Genomic DNA, 17,420 nt, shown 5'->3' on the forward strand with positions numbered 1-17,420 from the left:
GCCCCAAGATGGTGAAATTTTAATGTTTGGTGATGTTGATGTCTTGCCTTTATGTTATGTTTTATTGGCTTTGCTGACAAACAGCTGACTAGCTGCGTTAACCCGCAGAAACATGGTGCCCACTGCTCCACTAGCCAACTAAATTTAGCTCCAGTCGCTGTACACCACGCAGGTCGCATAGGAGCTAGGGCTGCAACTAACGGTTATTTTCATTGTCGACTTGTCTGTCGATTATTTCCTCGATTAGTCGACTAATCATTTTATTGAAAAATGTGTTAAAATGTTGAAAAATGTCGGTCTGTCTTGCCCAAACCCCACAATTACATCATCTAACGTCTTGTTTTGTACTCATGCCAAAGGGTTTTAGTTCACCGTCATGGGAGAGTGTGTAAAGATGCCAATATCTGAATGTAAGAAGCTGCAATAAGAGTATTTTGGGGTACTTTTATAGTACTGTTCTATGAAAAATGAAGAACCGATTAGTCGACTACTAAAATACTCACCGATTATTTTAATAGTCGATTAGTCATCGATTAGTCGACTAATCGTTGCAGCCCTAATGGGAGCTAGCTAGTGGCACTGCACATTTGGCAATGACCAATGGTACTGCCACTGGGACGGCTAGCTGCAGAAACATGGTGACACCCTCTGGTCTTCAAGGTAGTCCAGGTGCTTGATTTTAGGCTGCAGATAAAATTTTGTTAATACCACTCGCAGATACTGCTGATACTGCTAACAGTGCTTACAGAGCTAACAGTGATATGGTAAAGAGAGTAGCAAAATTAAGCGACAGACTGACTGACTGGAAACATTTTCTTGGCAGTTAACTGATTATCGGATAACATCTCTTGTTGAAAGTTTTTCCTTGTAGTGAGAACTGTCCTCCAACTCTGCAGTTTCCATTAGACCTGCAAAGTGTTTTAGCACCTTTCAGCTTGTTGTTTTGATTTTACAGTCTGCAACTTTACTATTGTAAGTCATCAGGTTTGTTTTCTGACGCTGCACACAGGTGTTTTTAGCAGCAGACTGTACACTACTTGTGCAAGTTTGCAGCTAGCTCCACATTTAAAGGGGCAGACATCTAAGTAAAAAACACCTTAAGTTTTCTCCTTAATTAGGACACAAAAGGCTTAATTTCTCCTTAGCGATGGGACTTACACAGCTGCGCAGCATTCCTTAAAAGTTTTCCTTCGTTAAGATAAAGTTTTAACTCATTTACTGTCTCATAGTTAGACAGTGAAAAAATGGCAGGAGAAAAGAAGACAAGAAAACCATGTTGGTCAGAGGAGGAAAGAGTATACTTCTGGAGGAATACAATCATTGAAAGCACAAACTATAAAAAAAACATTTGATCCCCAAATACCAGAAAACAGAAAATGACTCTAGGAAGAAACTGCAGTGAAAAATAATTCAGTCAAATCTGAAGTGAAAAATCAAAAGTGTATCCATTGAGTTTTTTTTAAAATCTTGCTTTGGTTGCTAAGATATTTTGTGCAACAGTCTAGTGATTCCTTAAGTATAAGACAAAGACAAAACCATTTTTAGGAAACCATAAGGAGAAGACTTAAGGGTGCTTTGTGCAACTGATTTTATTTTGTGGAAACCTAAACTAGGACTTTAAGGAAAATCTTAACTTAAGGTGTTTTGTGCAAACAGATATTTTCTCAGGAGTCGGTGGAGACTAAAACAGAGCTACAAAGACAGTGAATATTGCACTTACGTTGGCCAGGTGTCCAGAAACACCTCCAAATGGACACTTGTGTTGCTTGGTATCTGCTGGATGTTTAAATGGGCATCTGTTGTGTTTACAGCATGTTTTGAGGCCCTTAAGTGGCCAAAATTTAGATATATTTTATCTTTATCTGCTCTGAGGCATTCCACTCTATAGCTTGTTTAATATAAGATTCAATAATGTGGAGGTGTTGCTGCAGTTTCATGTCGTTCACACCATAAAACATGATGTTTTTATAGGACAGAGGTTATCACATAAATCATGATTATCAGATTTTCTCTCCCCTAAAGTAAACTAAAAGTCTTGGCCTTTCTGAGGGAGTAATTCTCTGCCCTGAAACCTGTGATTCATTCAGTCTCATTAATCTATCATTTCTGTTGCATACTGCAAGAAGGTATTATTTTCCTCCCAAAAAGCTTCAAGCTCCATTCATATTGAAGAGTTTCTCAAATAGTGATGCATGATTACCTCTGCCAGTATCAATTACAATCAGAGCATGCTTTCAGGATCCAGCTGCGGAACAAGGGCTGGAGATCCACAATAGGGCTCATTTCATTTGGCCGGAAAGAATTGTCGGTTGCCTTTCCGTTTTCCGTTTGCTCTCTGCTTTGCTTGAAATGCATTTTTGGAAAAATGTTCACAGGTCAGTGATGATAGGGTCAGTAGAAGGATCCTTAAATGTTTCTGTTGGCATGGACGAGCATGTCAACAGGAGTTTGGCAGAACAAGAAGCCTCTCCACGATTCAGGCTGAACCTATGAATCTACATACCCCAGGCTCCACGGTGCACCTGACCTGCAGGAGTTGGAGACGTAGGAGGAGAAGGAGGTCTAGGTTTAACTACTTATTTTTTCTCTTCTTGACATGCAGCCATCATTCTTGCTCCCTGCGGGGAGCAGAAAGGTCACAGTCAAGCCTTTCTACTGGCTCGGGTTTAGCAACACGCAGATCTGGCCTCCAGAAGAACTCCTATTCTGTCTGGCACATGTTGAGGCGCTCTATCATCTCTCTCTTTCGTATACTCTCTCATGCTCTCTCCTCCGCCTTCTCTCCTGTCAGATCTGTCTTCACAGGGGCTTGTAAAATTACCTGGCAAGAACAGCTCAAAGCGCTGGACAGGACCGATGTCCCCGGTGTCCCACAAACTTTTACAAACTTTTTTTGTTTCATTAAAATGAAGAGTTCACTGAAAAGAGGTCCTCAGTTTTCTGCCAAAGGGTCAATTATTAGTGAATTTGCTGCAAAGTTGTAAGGCCATTCAATATAAATTTATCCAATTCCAAACCTCTCTGAACAATGGCTATTAAATTTAATTTGCTAAACATGTTGAAGCCATTGTGGCCAAATGGGTGTGCATTTTTATTTCCTGTTCTTGGACAGGAGAGCTGGTTCACCGTGGATTCTGACAAAAGGAATAAGGTTTGCAGTGTTTGGGAAATTCTTTCCACCGTGTTCCCGGTGAAGACACAAAAGGATGATAAGCAGGGGCTTCAGAAAAAGTTCAGGCAAACTGACTGTATAGACCATTTTGAAACTCATTGTAGTTCATGGACCACATAAAGACCAATTTGTTCTCAAGTGCGCCAGACCAGTAAAACCATTGTATGATATCTTATAAATAACACCACCTACGAAAGTACATTCACAAAATATCCACTTACAACCCGATGATTAACAGCCTGAGATGTCTTAAGAAAAATAAGCGCACAGGTTTTTCCACACAGTTAGTTTACTACTCACTGTCATTACTTGTGCATTTTTACATATACTTCCACTACTGTGTAGAAATGCTGACATCAACACCCCAGACAATAATGGAATCTACGGAAGCTGCTGATTGACAATATTTTGCTTAATGTTCACTGTCTTTAAATATGACCACAACAAGTATTTATTGTTTTTTTTCTTCAGAGAACTGTATTCCTCTGAAGCTGTATTTTACTCGAAGTTTTTTTTACTCACTGTTTAACTTGCTCCTGAAACATTGCACCTCTAAGCCTTCTGAAGTGCATCACTATTAGGTTTGCACAGTTATCCAGTGGGCTGAATTGGACCCTTTGGCGGGCCAGTTCTGGCCCATGGGCTCTATGTTTGACACCCCTAGTATAGACTGTGTGTATGTTAAATAACAATGTACACAGAAAAACAGAATTGAATGTCAGATACCTACTGTGAACATCCATGCAGTGTCTTCCTTCCTTTTTTCGAATGATTTTACAAACTGTTGTCTCTAGTCAGCTGTAGAATTATCAAGAGATCATCAATTCATCAATTATTATCAATTATCTGCATTTAATGTAAATACACTGCTAAAAAAAAGCCCTCAGTGGGTTGATAATTTTGGTTTCCACTAACCATTCTTGCGTTATTTTGTGCTCAAAAAAATGTCACGGCACGGTGGTACAGTGGTTAGCATAGTCGCCTCACAGCAAGAGGGTTCCCGGTTTGAACCCAGGGTGGGGGAGCCCTTCTGTGGGGAGTTTGCATGTTCTCCCTGTGTCAGCATGGGTTTTCTCAGGGTACTCCAGCTTCCTCCCAGAGTCTGAAGACATGCAGGTTAATTGGTGACTCTACATTGGCCGTAGGTGTGAATGTCACCCAAATCAATCTGAAAGTAATCGCAAATTTGTTCTTGTTTTTATAGTTGTGTGACTCCACCATCCACTTGAATTAGAGCAATTTCTTGAGTGATATATTTATAGTTAAAGTTAGTGTAATTTGATAACATGTGTTGCCACAAATAGAGCAAACTTAAACTGCAGTACACTATTACAAGACTGTATTTCATCACAGTATATGTGTGAGCAGGAGTACAGAATATCTCTGAAGCTCCCTCAGTGTAAGGTAGAGGGCAGTGTTGTATAAAAGCTGTGTAGCAGACATGATGAGGCACTCGCTTGTGTAAATGTCTTGGTATTCTCATCCTCTGGTCCTTGAGCTGTCATCAGGTTCAAACAGGCCTTAAGCAGGTTTAGATTTATATACAACAGAGTGGCTGTAGAATTAACCGTTAGATAGTTTCATAAGATTAATACTGTCCATAGATGCTGTGGAGTAAGACCACACGGAGAAAGATGCAACTTATACATCTGCTGTAGAAATCTGTAACAGTTCATCTGAAATGTAAATGTAAGAGAGATGTGAAAGTGTATCTTTAAAGTGTAAAAAAAAAGAGGGAAAACCTGATTGTATTTACATGTATTTGTCAGGTTTATAACTCAACTCAATTCAGTTCAGTTCAATAGAACTTTCTCCAAAGGAAAATTTAAATTACAGTCACCACAATTTTAACAATTCACAACCTGTAACAAGCAGCACAACCAGTGGGTTCCCCAGGTCAGGGTCACTCTCTGGGCCTGGTTTTTATAACAACAGAGTATTAAATATCTGACAAAATATACAAGATAAGAAGTGTTTTCAAGGAGCAAGAGCAAAAACCAGTGCTTAATAGAGAAACAAAAGGAGTAGGATATAAGAGTACAAGAGTTACTAAAAAAATCAGACTGTGTCTGATAATGTTATATTAATAAGATACTTGATACTACAAACTGACAGCATAATAGTAGGCATTTAAACAAGAGAAATAATCTGACTTCAGGTCTGGTATGAACCGTGACATATGGATATTGGTCTTCATGACGGAAGCGACATACAGAGAAATTTTTATTTTTGTACGTATCCATGATTTGTTCTTGTTTTAATAGACTCAAATTCAAGTTCAAAAGCTTCACTGGCATGAAAGTTTTCAAAAAAACATTATTGCCAAAGCATAAAATACAAACACAAACACAAAACTCATTGACTTCAGGAATTCATTGTTTTATTTTTTTCAATCTGTTTTTAGATAAGGAAAAATTTAGCGAGCAGTCCAGAGCACTCTTGCCAAGAAAATAAGAAAAGCATCTTGTTTTCACAATCGACAAATTGTCCAACGCAAGGAAAGGTAAGTTTCAAATCTGAGGAACATTAAAAAATGCATCAGCATCATGTAATTAAATGTAGAGTGTGTTTAAGAGTAATTATGATTATTCTGCTTCTACCTCACTACACTTCAGAGGGAAATGTTGTACTTATTACAAAGTAAGATTTTTGTGCACAAACCAGGCAAAAATATACCAGTGCAGCTGAAACAATTATTCAATTGATTAGGAAATTAAGTGGTAACTATTTCAAAAATCATTTGTCAATTTTCATACAAACATTTCAGGGTTCTAGCTTCTTTTAATGATTTTGATTTATTAAATCAGTTTAATTTTTTCTGCATTTAGTATTTCTACTTTTCATTCTTAAATACATTTTTTGATTGTACTTAATTGCATTGTAAAGACAGTAGTTGTACTAGTAAAAGAGTATTGTTACAGTGTGGTGTCAGTGCTTTTACCTCAGTAAATGATGTGAATACTACCGTCACTACTGCTGCTGGCATCTACAGCATCTCAAATGTTTTGTCATTGTTGGGTTTCTGATTTTCTTGTTACATCAGCCCTGACACTGAAACATCACATTTACCTTGTTTAAGTTTATTCAACAGTACATTAGTTTCAATAATGCAAAAGTTCTTCTTACAGCCTTTGTTTAGTGCAGGGGTCGGCAACCGTAAATATTAAAAGAGCCAAAATATCTGTCAGGTGCCACAAAATGTATTTCAATAAAGGTAACGGTCTGTTAAGTCTAAATTAGCCCATTAGCATTACCAATAGGTCTAAATGACTTCATTGATATGATTTACTACAAGGTGGCGACTCTGCAGTGGGATATTTAGGATTATTTAGTACTTAAACTTTGCATCTTTGGTGGTGAAAGCAAATAAACCAGTCCACACATTATTAAATCCTCTATTTTCGTCCAAGACTTTTCCCTTTTTTGGATTTGGAATCTATAGCTAGCCTAAACAGAGGGACTCCAGGCTTGCCACTGTAGACGTATGACGCACATTTTAGCTACGTTAGAACAATTCGATGTACACAGGCTGCACATTTTTACAGTTGTAGAATGCAAGAATCACTTTAGTAATACCATATCATGACAAATGAAAATCTGAATGTTAAAAAAGTAACTGTTAATCATCTCCAGGGAGCCACTGGAGAGGGTCTAAAGAGTCATGTGCTGCTCCGGTGCCACAGGTTGCCCACCCCTGGTTTAGTGGCATCTCTCCAAGTCATGGGCATGTGCCAGAGTATTTGCACACGGCACACCTGTTCAGGGAGCGTTTTTGCTAACGTGTTACTTATGATTGAGTGGGATTCATCATTAAAAAACTGGGATGGTTGAGAATGTTTGGTGCATTTGGAGTTTATTCCTCTTTTTGTTTCTCTTGATAGAAAATTAAGAGAAAATTCAGAGTGTTGCTGCATGAGGCTCAATCTGTTGCATTTACTTTCCTGCATGTCCTGCACTTCAATAGCTGAAATTCCCACGCTGACTTGAGTTCTTTCTCCCCTAAATATCTCTAACACAGAGGGGAGTGACCGTTCATAATTTTAGCAGAAACTATAAAACGCTTCACGGTCAAAGTACGACAGAATATATCATTATATGTAATGTCTCTTTTGTTATATAGGCCCTGCCTTCAAAATGCATTCTACAAAAGGTGAACACAGTTTAACCTCATGGCCGTCACGTGTAACTCTTTAATGTCACATTTATTCATTTTGTTTTGTCTTATTATACATATACATTTTATTGCTTTTATTTAAGAGGCAACATCAGAATGTTATTAAATGCCAAAGTGTCTTTTGTGTTATAAAATTCTCTCATTTCAACTGTAAGAATTTATAAAAAAGATTTAAGTGACCTTGGATGTCAGTAAGGAAATTTTAAGTGCCTTGCTCAGGGGTGAGTTTAACGAAACAACAACAGTGAAGATGATTACAGCTAATGTCTCTGGCAGTCAGACTGTAACAAACCATGTATGCAGCATCATATTTCTGCGGACTTGTTTGGCAGTTGTCTCTCATTTCGTGGTTGCAAAACATCTCTGAAGGCCCCCGAGGGAGCGCACAGTTGGATTAGATACATGAGAGAGCCACCCAGGCTTCATCATCACATTATACAACACTCAGCGAGCAGCGTCTGGTTCAGCTCAATTCAAAGTGAAAGTGATGGGGACCAGGAGGGATGCTGTACGGAGGAGGAGGAGGGCTGGTGGTGATGGAGGAGGGGGGTGTTGTTTGTGGTTAGAGCGCGGCCATGGGAAGAAGAACATGGAAAAATCTTGGAAATGAAGTGTGTCCATCCACAGAGGTGACGAGCAAACTGAGCAGGGCTGCAGAGGACAGGATGATGATTTTGGAAACCACAATCTGAAAGCCCCCCAATCTTTAATGTATGACACCCACACACATGGACGCACATGCAGCGGAAATAACACATGCACACAAACATGCATTCAACAAGAAATAACATGCACGGACACAAGAGATGTGAGTAGGTAACTAATTCACACGTTCGTTAGTGATAGAAGTAATATTCAGATCTTTTACTTAAGTAAAAGTCTCAATACGACAGTGTAAAAAAATACTCCATTAGAAGCAAACATCCTGCATTCTGTCTCTTCTGTGAATGATTTAGTCCTTTTTATGCAGACTGTAAATCATAACCAGCATCAACTGAACATCAGGAGGATCAGTGGAGTCCAGGTTTTTTTCCCATCAGTGACTCAATACTGTTTATGCAGACCGCAATCAGCTAAATACGCTGAACAAAAATTGGAGTGCTTTTGCTTTTGCTCTCATTTGTCACAGGTTTAGATTGAAATCCAAGAATGCTTTATGCACTTGATAGATATAATTCTCTCACATTTTGATCGAACATCTGTGTCAGTGAGCACTTCTCCTTTTCATTTTATTTATAAAGCTCAGTGTCACAAAACACAGTTTGCCTCAGAGGGCTTTGAAGCATTCAACATCCCTCTGTTCTTGGACCCTCACAGTGGATAAGGAAAAACTCCCCCAAAAAACTTTAACGGGGTAAAATAAATTGGTAGTTTTCCAAGATAATCCATCAGCCTGACAGGTGTGACAGGATACTGGTCAAACAGCATCATTACTACACAGGTGTGCCTTGGGATGGTCACCATATAAGAACAGTCTAAAATGTACAGTTTGATCACATAACACAATGCCACAGATGTCACAAGTTTTGAGGGAGTGTGCCGGTAGCATGATGACTGCAGGAATGTCCACCAGGTGTCGTAATCACAGACATTCTGAGAGCTCCTAACTTAGCCTAAAAACTTTTAGTAAGGAGTCCTAGATTAGGAGTGATTTAAGAAAGTTCTCAGAGTAGGGGTGAGTTCGTGTACAAAAATCTCTAAACATTTAGAGTAGGTAATTTTTTTTCGTGTAAACGTGTACACGGGTTTCACCGCTGGGTGGTGCTATTGCATTATACCAGTAAAGCCCCAGTTATCCGAATAACCAACGGTTACAGGCCGCCACTCCGAAATATTGCCATTCCTACGGTCCGCTATCCCGAATTCTGGTCCCTGAGTCCTGACAGTAAGCTATAGCGAGCCTGTAGAAGCCGTATTTCCCATGCATGTCAGCGATTTTCACCAGGGACGCACGCGAGTAATTCAGGCTGACATTACCTGTTTTTCAGCGAACTCCTCTGGTAATCTTATTATTATTATTATTATTGGGTCTTATAAGTGTGGACTACAATGAGTACCAGGCCATCAAATCACAGCATCTGCGGTGAGAGGACACGGAATTGTGTGCGCTTTAACGCACGCGGGTCTAGGCGATCACGGATATTTGATGTGGGAAAGATGTAGCCAGATGTGTTACCTGTTTTTAAGTGTCACCGAGATACGTGGCTCGTCCGTCCGTCTGTTCGTAGCATGAATCATGTGCGCCACTTCACCACCAACCCGTGCGTAAAAGTGCAAACAGTTCCGTGTCCTCTCACCGCGGATGCTGTGATTTGATGGCCTGGTGCTCATTGTAGCCCACTGGCGAACAACCCCCTTAACGAACTCACCCTTTTAATAGAACGGAGCACGTAGGCTAGTAACCTGTTGCCAAACCCGGTCTCACACCATTTCTTGTCATACTCACAGTCTATCACAGTTGGTCAACAATTAGTATTACAGTTGCTAGGTATGATGCGTTCTTTTAACAGATGTGATTGGTTGTCACAGACAGGCCCTTTTGTGAGCCTGCAAGGTGTGGACACCCAGAAGAAATGAAATGAACTGCTGACTGTGAACGTGTTATCATTGTTAGTGTAATCCAAGGTTGAGACAGACTCCAGCATCACTGCTGCATTGTTGCATTTGTGTATCCTTAATGAGATCAACCACACATATTATCCCTGCACGATCTAATCTGTAGCATTTCATTTACTCGTCATGCAAGGTTTGGAGAATATTTCTCAGACCTCTTTGTGTTTCCACCATTTTCTTCTCTGCTTAAGAAACTCTTAAAAGTCCTCCTCCTTGCTCCTAAAAGTTTTTCACCTAAGGTGCTCTTTTAAGGTCTGAGATACTCTGTTAATAACTTTTATCTTCACAAGAACCTAGTCTGAACTTTAAGGGGAAATTCTAAGAAAACATCACAAGAGTTTTCTTAGATTTCGTCACAAGGAGCAACTCTTTATACGAGGAAGCTTTGTGAATACGGCCCCAGAGCTGTAACCCTTCAACTGAGTGTTCGTTTCACTTCCATAAGCTGTCTCCAATGTCATTTCCATGAATTTGGCAGTACATCCAACCAGCCTCACAACTGCAGACTACGTGTAACCACACAAGCTCAGGACCTCCTTATCCAGCGTTTTCACCTGCAACATCACTTGAGACAAACCAGCCAAACAGCTGATGCAATAATTGGTTGCACAAGTGAAAATTTTCTGCTCAAACTGTCTCAGAGAAGCTCATCTCCATGCTCATTGTCCTCACCAGAGTCTGGACCTGACAGCAGTTTGTCTTCTTAACCAAGTTGAGTGAGCAACTGCTCACCTCTGATGGCGTCTTCTTCACTGTTTCTTGGTCAAACGTCTCTAAAGGCTCTGACAGATGTGAAAAACATAGAAACCTGTTATGAAAATTTTAATGACAGACAAAAGTTTCAGACTCAATGTGAGATCGTACTTTTTATTTTTTATATGTGTGACAATTCGGACGAAAAAATGGACTCAGTTTGCAAAGGCCTTTACACTGTACCAGGCAGATGGTAAATGGCCTGTGTGCTGATGCCAATGTTGTGAGCAGAGAGCCCCATGGTGGCGGTGGGGTTAAAGTTGGGCTGGCATGAGCCACAGACAACAAAGTTTGAATGTATAGACATACAGTGACGAGATCCAGAGACCCATCTTGATGCCATCCATCAGCCACCATGACCTCATGTTACAACATGATAAACCACGGCCCCATGTTGCAAGGTTCTGTACACAATTCCTGTGTAGTCATCGTGTTTGGGAAGCTCTGAATTGGCATTTACGACAGTATGTTCAAATTCCTGCCAATATCCAGAAACGTCACACAGCTATTGAAGAGGAGTGGGCCACAATTTCACAACCTACAATCAACAACCAGATCAGCTATATGTGACGGAGATGTGTCTCACGAGACATGAGACAAATGTTGGTCACACCAGATACTGACTGATTCTTTGGGGTATCTTTGACCCAACTGCATTTCTGTAGTGCTAGTCATCTCAAATCCCAATAAATGTTTTTTATTTAAGGTAAAACTGCACATTTTAGAGTAACCGGTGTCAGGTCAGGTGGATGCATTATCTTGGAAACGGAGAAGTTCTCACTGACATGGATTAAACAAATTTACGACCAAAATGTGAGAAATATATCTAGTGAGAGCAAAAAAAGAGTTTTAGATCTTTAACTTAAACCTGTGGAAAATTGGAGCAAAAACAGAAGTGTTGAGTTAAAATTTTTGTTCAGTGTAAGAGTGCTCTCCACCTCTGCAGTTCATGCACTCACACAGGAAAAGAAACACACTCTACTTATTCAACGAGGTGCTGTAGGGACATGCTCAAGCATTACACAATACCGCAGGATCAGGGCACACACCTTCATCATCCTCCTCATTTCCACCCTGTCAAATTAACAGTGTGTTCTTAGGAGAGGGAGCAGCGTCGGGACGATGTTGGAGAGCTTGATTGAAGGGCTTCCGAGAATTCTCTGGCTTTGTTGTGCAGCTTCCCCGGCGCAGCAGCCGGAGGTAATGGCTTTAGCAGGGGCAGGTACACAAAGCTCCAGTGGCCACAAACCGGAGCTGGACAAACTTTACTGTTGACATCTGGAATTTCTTTCCTCCCCTTCCTTTTTTATTTTCTTCCTCCTCTTCTTCCTTTTTTTCCCCCCCTCCGTTTTGATTGAGGGCTGACTCACTCGGTACAGTATCCATCATCGTAAAAGCGTCAGCCGGCTAAATATAGACATTTGTTTTCTTGTGCCTGTTCTGGCACTGCATGTTTTACCACACATGATATCATGCCCTCCTCTGCTGTTGGCCTGACCGCACACTGAACCCCTATAGGGTTTCACCATCATATGTACACACAGGGTAATTATCATAATGGAGCCTGTCACTGGCAATTAATCTCGCATCACAGATACTTTGTGTCTTATCATACCCTTGTCTGCTGTGGCTTCAACAGGGCAGACACAGCGTTAACCCTAACATTACTCCGACTGAACCCCCCCAGATAATGTAGTGCTCACACGTTGTCATTACAGAGTGGATAATGCCACTGGCAATCCATAACGTGCTTTGGCTTGTCTCAGCTGAATATGCTGCTCTTATTATTTCCACTGCAGTGATTACGCCTGTAATTACGACTACTGAGAGTATGAAGATATTTTTTTAGCTATAAGCATGTCAGTTGTTGTCCTGCTGTTGAGGGTTGGAGTTTGACTTCAGGTTTGCTGTCACCTTCTCATGTTTCTTAGCACCCTTGGCTATATACTGTCAAACTATTTCTACACACTTGGAGCGAGAAAATAAGGAACCAATCAGCTAAAAGGCCTCCAGCTATTAAAGATGTTTGTTGAGAGTGTAATCAGAGGTTATCTAAGTAAATACTACAGATTACATGTAAATAGATTACAGTTGAAAGCTCAGAAAAAAAGCTAATAATTATTCCCTTGATTTTAGATTGCTTTGTCAGATCTGTTAAATAATCCCAGTTAAAAGCATCTTAATAAAAGTGATATAATTTGAGATTGTTTTGCACATGATTGAAGGGGAATTTTGCTTTGTACCGATTGTAGATCATAAACTTCAGCTCCTTCACAACTAAGACTAAAGTATTTAAACGTGATTCTTTAAAAATTACATATTCTATAGATAGTGAAGCAGCAGTTACCAGTAACTTAAAGATAAATACAGTTATAGCACTAAATTTTAGTGTTTAGATAGATTATGCTGCCGATAAAATTACTTCAAAATGGTAATCAGGAATCAGAAAATTGACAAGAATTTGATTTGTAAATTTCATTCAGTGTAATGTGTTTGACAAGGAAAATAAGAAAATAAGACTGCAATAACAATACAGTATTTTAAAACATTTTTTTCCCTCTTTTTTAAAAACAACAACAAAGCAAAACAAACACAACGAAACATAAAACAGAATCAGACAGACACAAATAAACAAGTAAATAAAAATAGTTCAATTAATTGTATAAGGTTTCAGTCAGAGGATACATTTTCATCAATACATGCACAGGGTACCATAACAACTAACACATGTAGACTAAGTACTTACAAATGCATATGCCTATATTCAGAAACTAAGACAATGAGGAATTCATTACAGGTATCATAAAATAATAAAAAAAATATATTTTACAAATCATTAGAGATATTGTTTGTTATAAACCTCACCCATTTTCCCATCTTTCTTTCAAAATATAAACTTGATTTCTAATTCTCATTGTTATTTTTTCCATTCCGTATATCTCATTTACAAGATCCTTCCATTTGGAGTTGGAGTTACAAGTTCTTGTAATTTGTTTGATTAATGCTAATTAATGCTCTTATTATTAAAAACAAATGAACATCATTCTTCCTGATGTTTTCTGGCAGTTTTCCAAGTAATAGGACTAATAGATTTTCATTAAAAGAGATGCCAAAAATATTTGACAATTCTCTAACAGACTTTTCCCAGAAACCACCTAGAACTTTGCATGACCAAAATACATGACTGTGGTGTGCTATTTGCTCCCCGCATTTTCTCCAACAGCTTGAAATTAAGTTAACTTTATATTTACTTTGAATTTGGGGTGTCCTAAAATATCGGTTTATAATCTTCCATGCAAATTCTTTCCAGTAGTTTGAGTTAGTTGTTTCATGTATGTTTTTACACATTTGTTCCCAATCCACTGGTGAGATATTACAAAGAATTTCATTTTCCCATTTGTTTTTAACATTGAGATCCATTTGTTTATCTTGATGGTTAGCTTGTATTAGTTTAACTAATTTAGTTAAGAGTTTTGTTTCAGTACCACAATCATATATCTTAAGCATGTATTTTATCAAGGGGTTTATTTCTTGAATAGATTTCTTTTTTAAAACATCAAAAAGATAACTTCTCACTTGGAAGAATCGAAATAAATGAGACTTGGATAAACCATATTGCAATGATAACTGTTCAAAGGATTTCATTTCTTTATCCCCAAACATTTGTCCAAATTTACATAATCCTTTAGAAGCCCATATATTAAACGTCTGATCCGTTTTATTAGGAGAGAAGTCAGGATCATTCCCCACTTCTTTCAAAAAAATTACATCTTCATTTAATTTTAAATTATGACAGACTTCTCTCCGAACCTTATGTGTAGCAACTACCCATCTATTTTAAACAGTGCTGAAAAAAATAGTATGTGCAGAGGCAAAAAAAGGACAAAAGGAAATAAAACACAAATGTTACAAATCAGGCATTAAAAGGGAAAGCTTTCTTATATATTTTAAGCAGTGATTTAAAAACAGGCATTGTGTTAGCGAGTCTCATCTCCTCAGGCAGAGAATTCCAGAGCTTCAGGGCCTTGTTGGCAAAAGCCTGGTCACCTTTAGGTAATAAGCTACCAGGAGGACTAGTGAGTAGGCTTGATGATGTCATATTGTATTTAAAAGCATGAAAATGAAAATTCATACTTCTATGGTGTAGTAGTTTATTTTGTACAATTATGGAAATTGTACTTGGAAATTAACTATCTGTAGACATTTTTTAAAAAGTGTCTTCTAGATGGGGTTGTCCTAAATACCATGTTTTGGGGTCCAGAGTTTATCAACAGCAAATATTCAAAGCTATGATTTATGAACTATAGACCTGAGTAAATGCTCCTAATAATAGGCTGAGAGTCAACGAGACACTGGCTACGGTTACATGATGGCTTCTCATTCAGAATGAAATAAATCTGAATGAAATCATTCGGAATTAAAGTGTTTCCAGGTAGTTTACATGGGAAATATTAATTCCGAATGAGGGTTTACACGGGAGATCAGTTTAATCGCCTTTATTCAGGTCTGCGCAAGGTTTGGGGCAGGGAAGGTTTCTGATTGGATAGGGGGCGGGGCAGATGTTACGTGTTTACGTTTACCAGAAGAAAACACTTTTGTCCTCGCTCCGGATAACAGGATGCTTGACCACGCCGTTCTTAGTGCCTTTTTCGGGCTTGTTTTGCTTATATTCTTGAAGCAGCAGTACGACAACGACCTTGTTCTGCTAATGCTTCATCTGTTGAGGAGGAGGAGGGAGGTAGAAGGTCGAAGAAGGGAGATAGACGACCGTGCTTTGGCGAATGGAAACCGGTGAGTGCAACGAGTCCGACAGCTCTATCTCAGCCCGTTGCTATGCGCGCTATATACGTCATCGCGCCAGAAGGGCAAGGAAACAAGCATGCACAGAAAGACCAGAATGAACTTAAAGAGGAATGAGTGTATACATGCACACAAAATTCTTTCATTCGGAATGACGAACGGAAAAAAACACCCCCTTTAATTAGATTTAATTTTCAATCGGAATGACCACTTTTAATCGGAATGGCCTTTCATTCCAAATGAAAGTGGAACTGTCCATGTAAACGTGCTGAATGTCTGACACAGTCTTGTGAAACAGAAACAGTTTACTATTCATTCAGTCATTCATTTTCTGTTATCGCTCATCCTGATACAGGGTCACAGGGGGGCTGGAGCCTATCCCAGCTGACACTGGGTGAGAGGCAGGGTTCACCCTGGACAGGTCGCCAGACTATCACAGGGCTGACACATAGAGACAGACAACCATTCACACTCACATTCACACCTACGGACAATTTAGAGTCACCAATTAACCTGCATGTCTTTGGACTGTGGGAGGAAGCCGGAGTACCCAGAGGAAACCCACGCTGACACGGGGAGAACATACAAACTCCACACTGTATACTAGCTCCAACAGATATAGGATTTGATATTTATAAGATTCAGTATCTGTTACGAAGGTCAGACACAGCACTGTAGAACGTCCCCACAGCTGCTCTCCTCCTGACGAGCCGTACAGTCCGCCCTGTCACTGTGTGTGTTTGCAGACGGACTCACCAACTACATTATTTACAATGTCTTTGTTATTTCTTAAAAAACAGCAACAAATGTCCAAATCCCAAAATTAAAAACAAAATACCTACCTAAATAATCTTCCTAAACACTGGAATATTTGGGTCTCGCCCTCCTTCTTGGCCACTGCCTGAAAACACTTTTACGCTGATTAACATTTCTCTTATCATCTTCATCACAAAGACGGCAAAGCCACAATCTTCTTTAAAAAATTAACTCCGTCTTGAACTGGCGAACATGCTGTTGGTTAGACTTTGTAGCCCTTTTTCCCTAGTAAATATAACTAGGAAAACACCCTGCTAATTTTTGATATCATGTGAAAAATTCATATCGTGATACTTGCGATATTTCCTCTTGTTGACATATTGACGTCATACTGTTACCCACGGCAACAACAAGCATGGCTGAAAGCGTGATTATTAGCGACTCTGCTGTGATTCCAAAAAGAGGAGCAGCTTCAGTAGTGTGGAATAAACTGTGGCGTCCTGAATGTTTTATGAACAGCCCCGGACTTCTCAGACTCTTTTAGTGACTTACCGCTCAGAGGGAACTCATTCAGCGGCTCCTTTGGCAGCAGCACAGCGTCTCTCCCGCTCCTCTCTCGCCGTGCACACACAGGAGTCGATGTCATCAAGTGATTTTCTCATAAACCTTTGGCAATGTAAACCTACGTGACGCTTGCAGCTCGACCAGAAACTCCATGTATGTGAGTGTGCGATAGTTGGGGTATCATAACAGCCTGTCACAGGTTACAGCGTGATGATTAGAGGAGAAATGGCAGAGCATAAAGGTCCAGGTGGAAAAATAAAAACAACTCAGTCATTTAGGATTTTAATAAAAGAAGGAAATCACCTGTATATATATAGATCCCAGGAGACATTTTTTGCATCAGGGAGCTGTTTAAATGTGTAATTTGTGGTAGATTTTATTTTGTTTTACTGAATATTTGAAGCAAACTATAAAACTGTATCACTGATTTTGTTGCAATTTTATGTTCTTAAATTAATAATTTTTTTCTTTTTCTTTTTACTGATTTGTCATATTGTCAAAAATATCGTTATCACAGAAATACCCTGAAATATATCGCCCACCCCTACAGTTCTTAACCTGCAGTGTCAGTCGTCTGCACATGCACAC

The sequence above is a fragment of the Epinephelus fuscoguttatus genome, linkage group LG20 (assembly GCF_011397635.1).
Source record: "Epinephelus fuscoguttatus linkage group LG20, E.fuscoguttatus.final_Chr_v1".
Lineage (NCBI taxonomy): Eukaryota > Metazoa > Chordata > Actinopteri > Perciformes > Serranidae > Epinephelus > Epinephelus fuscoguttatus.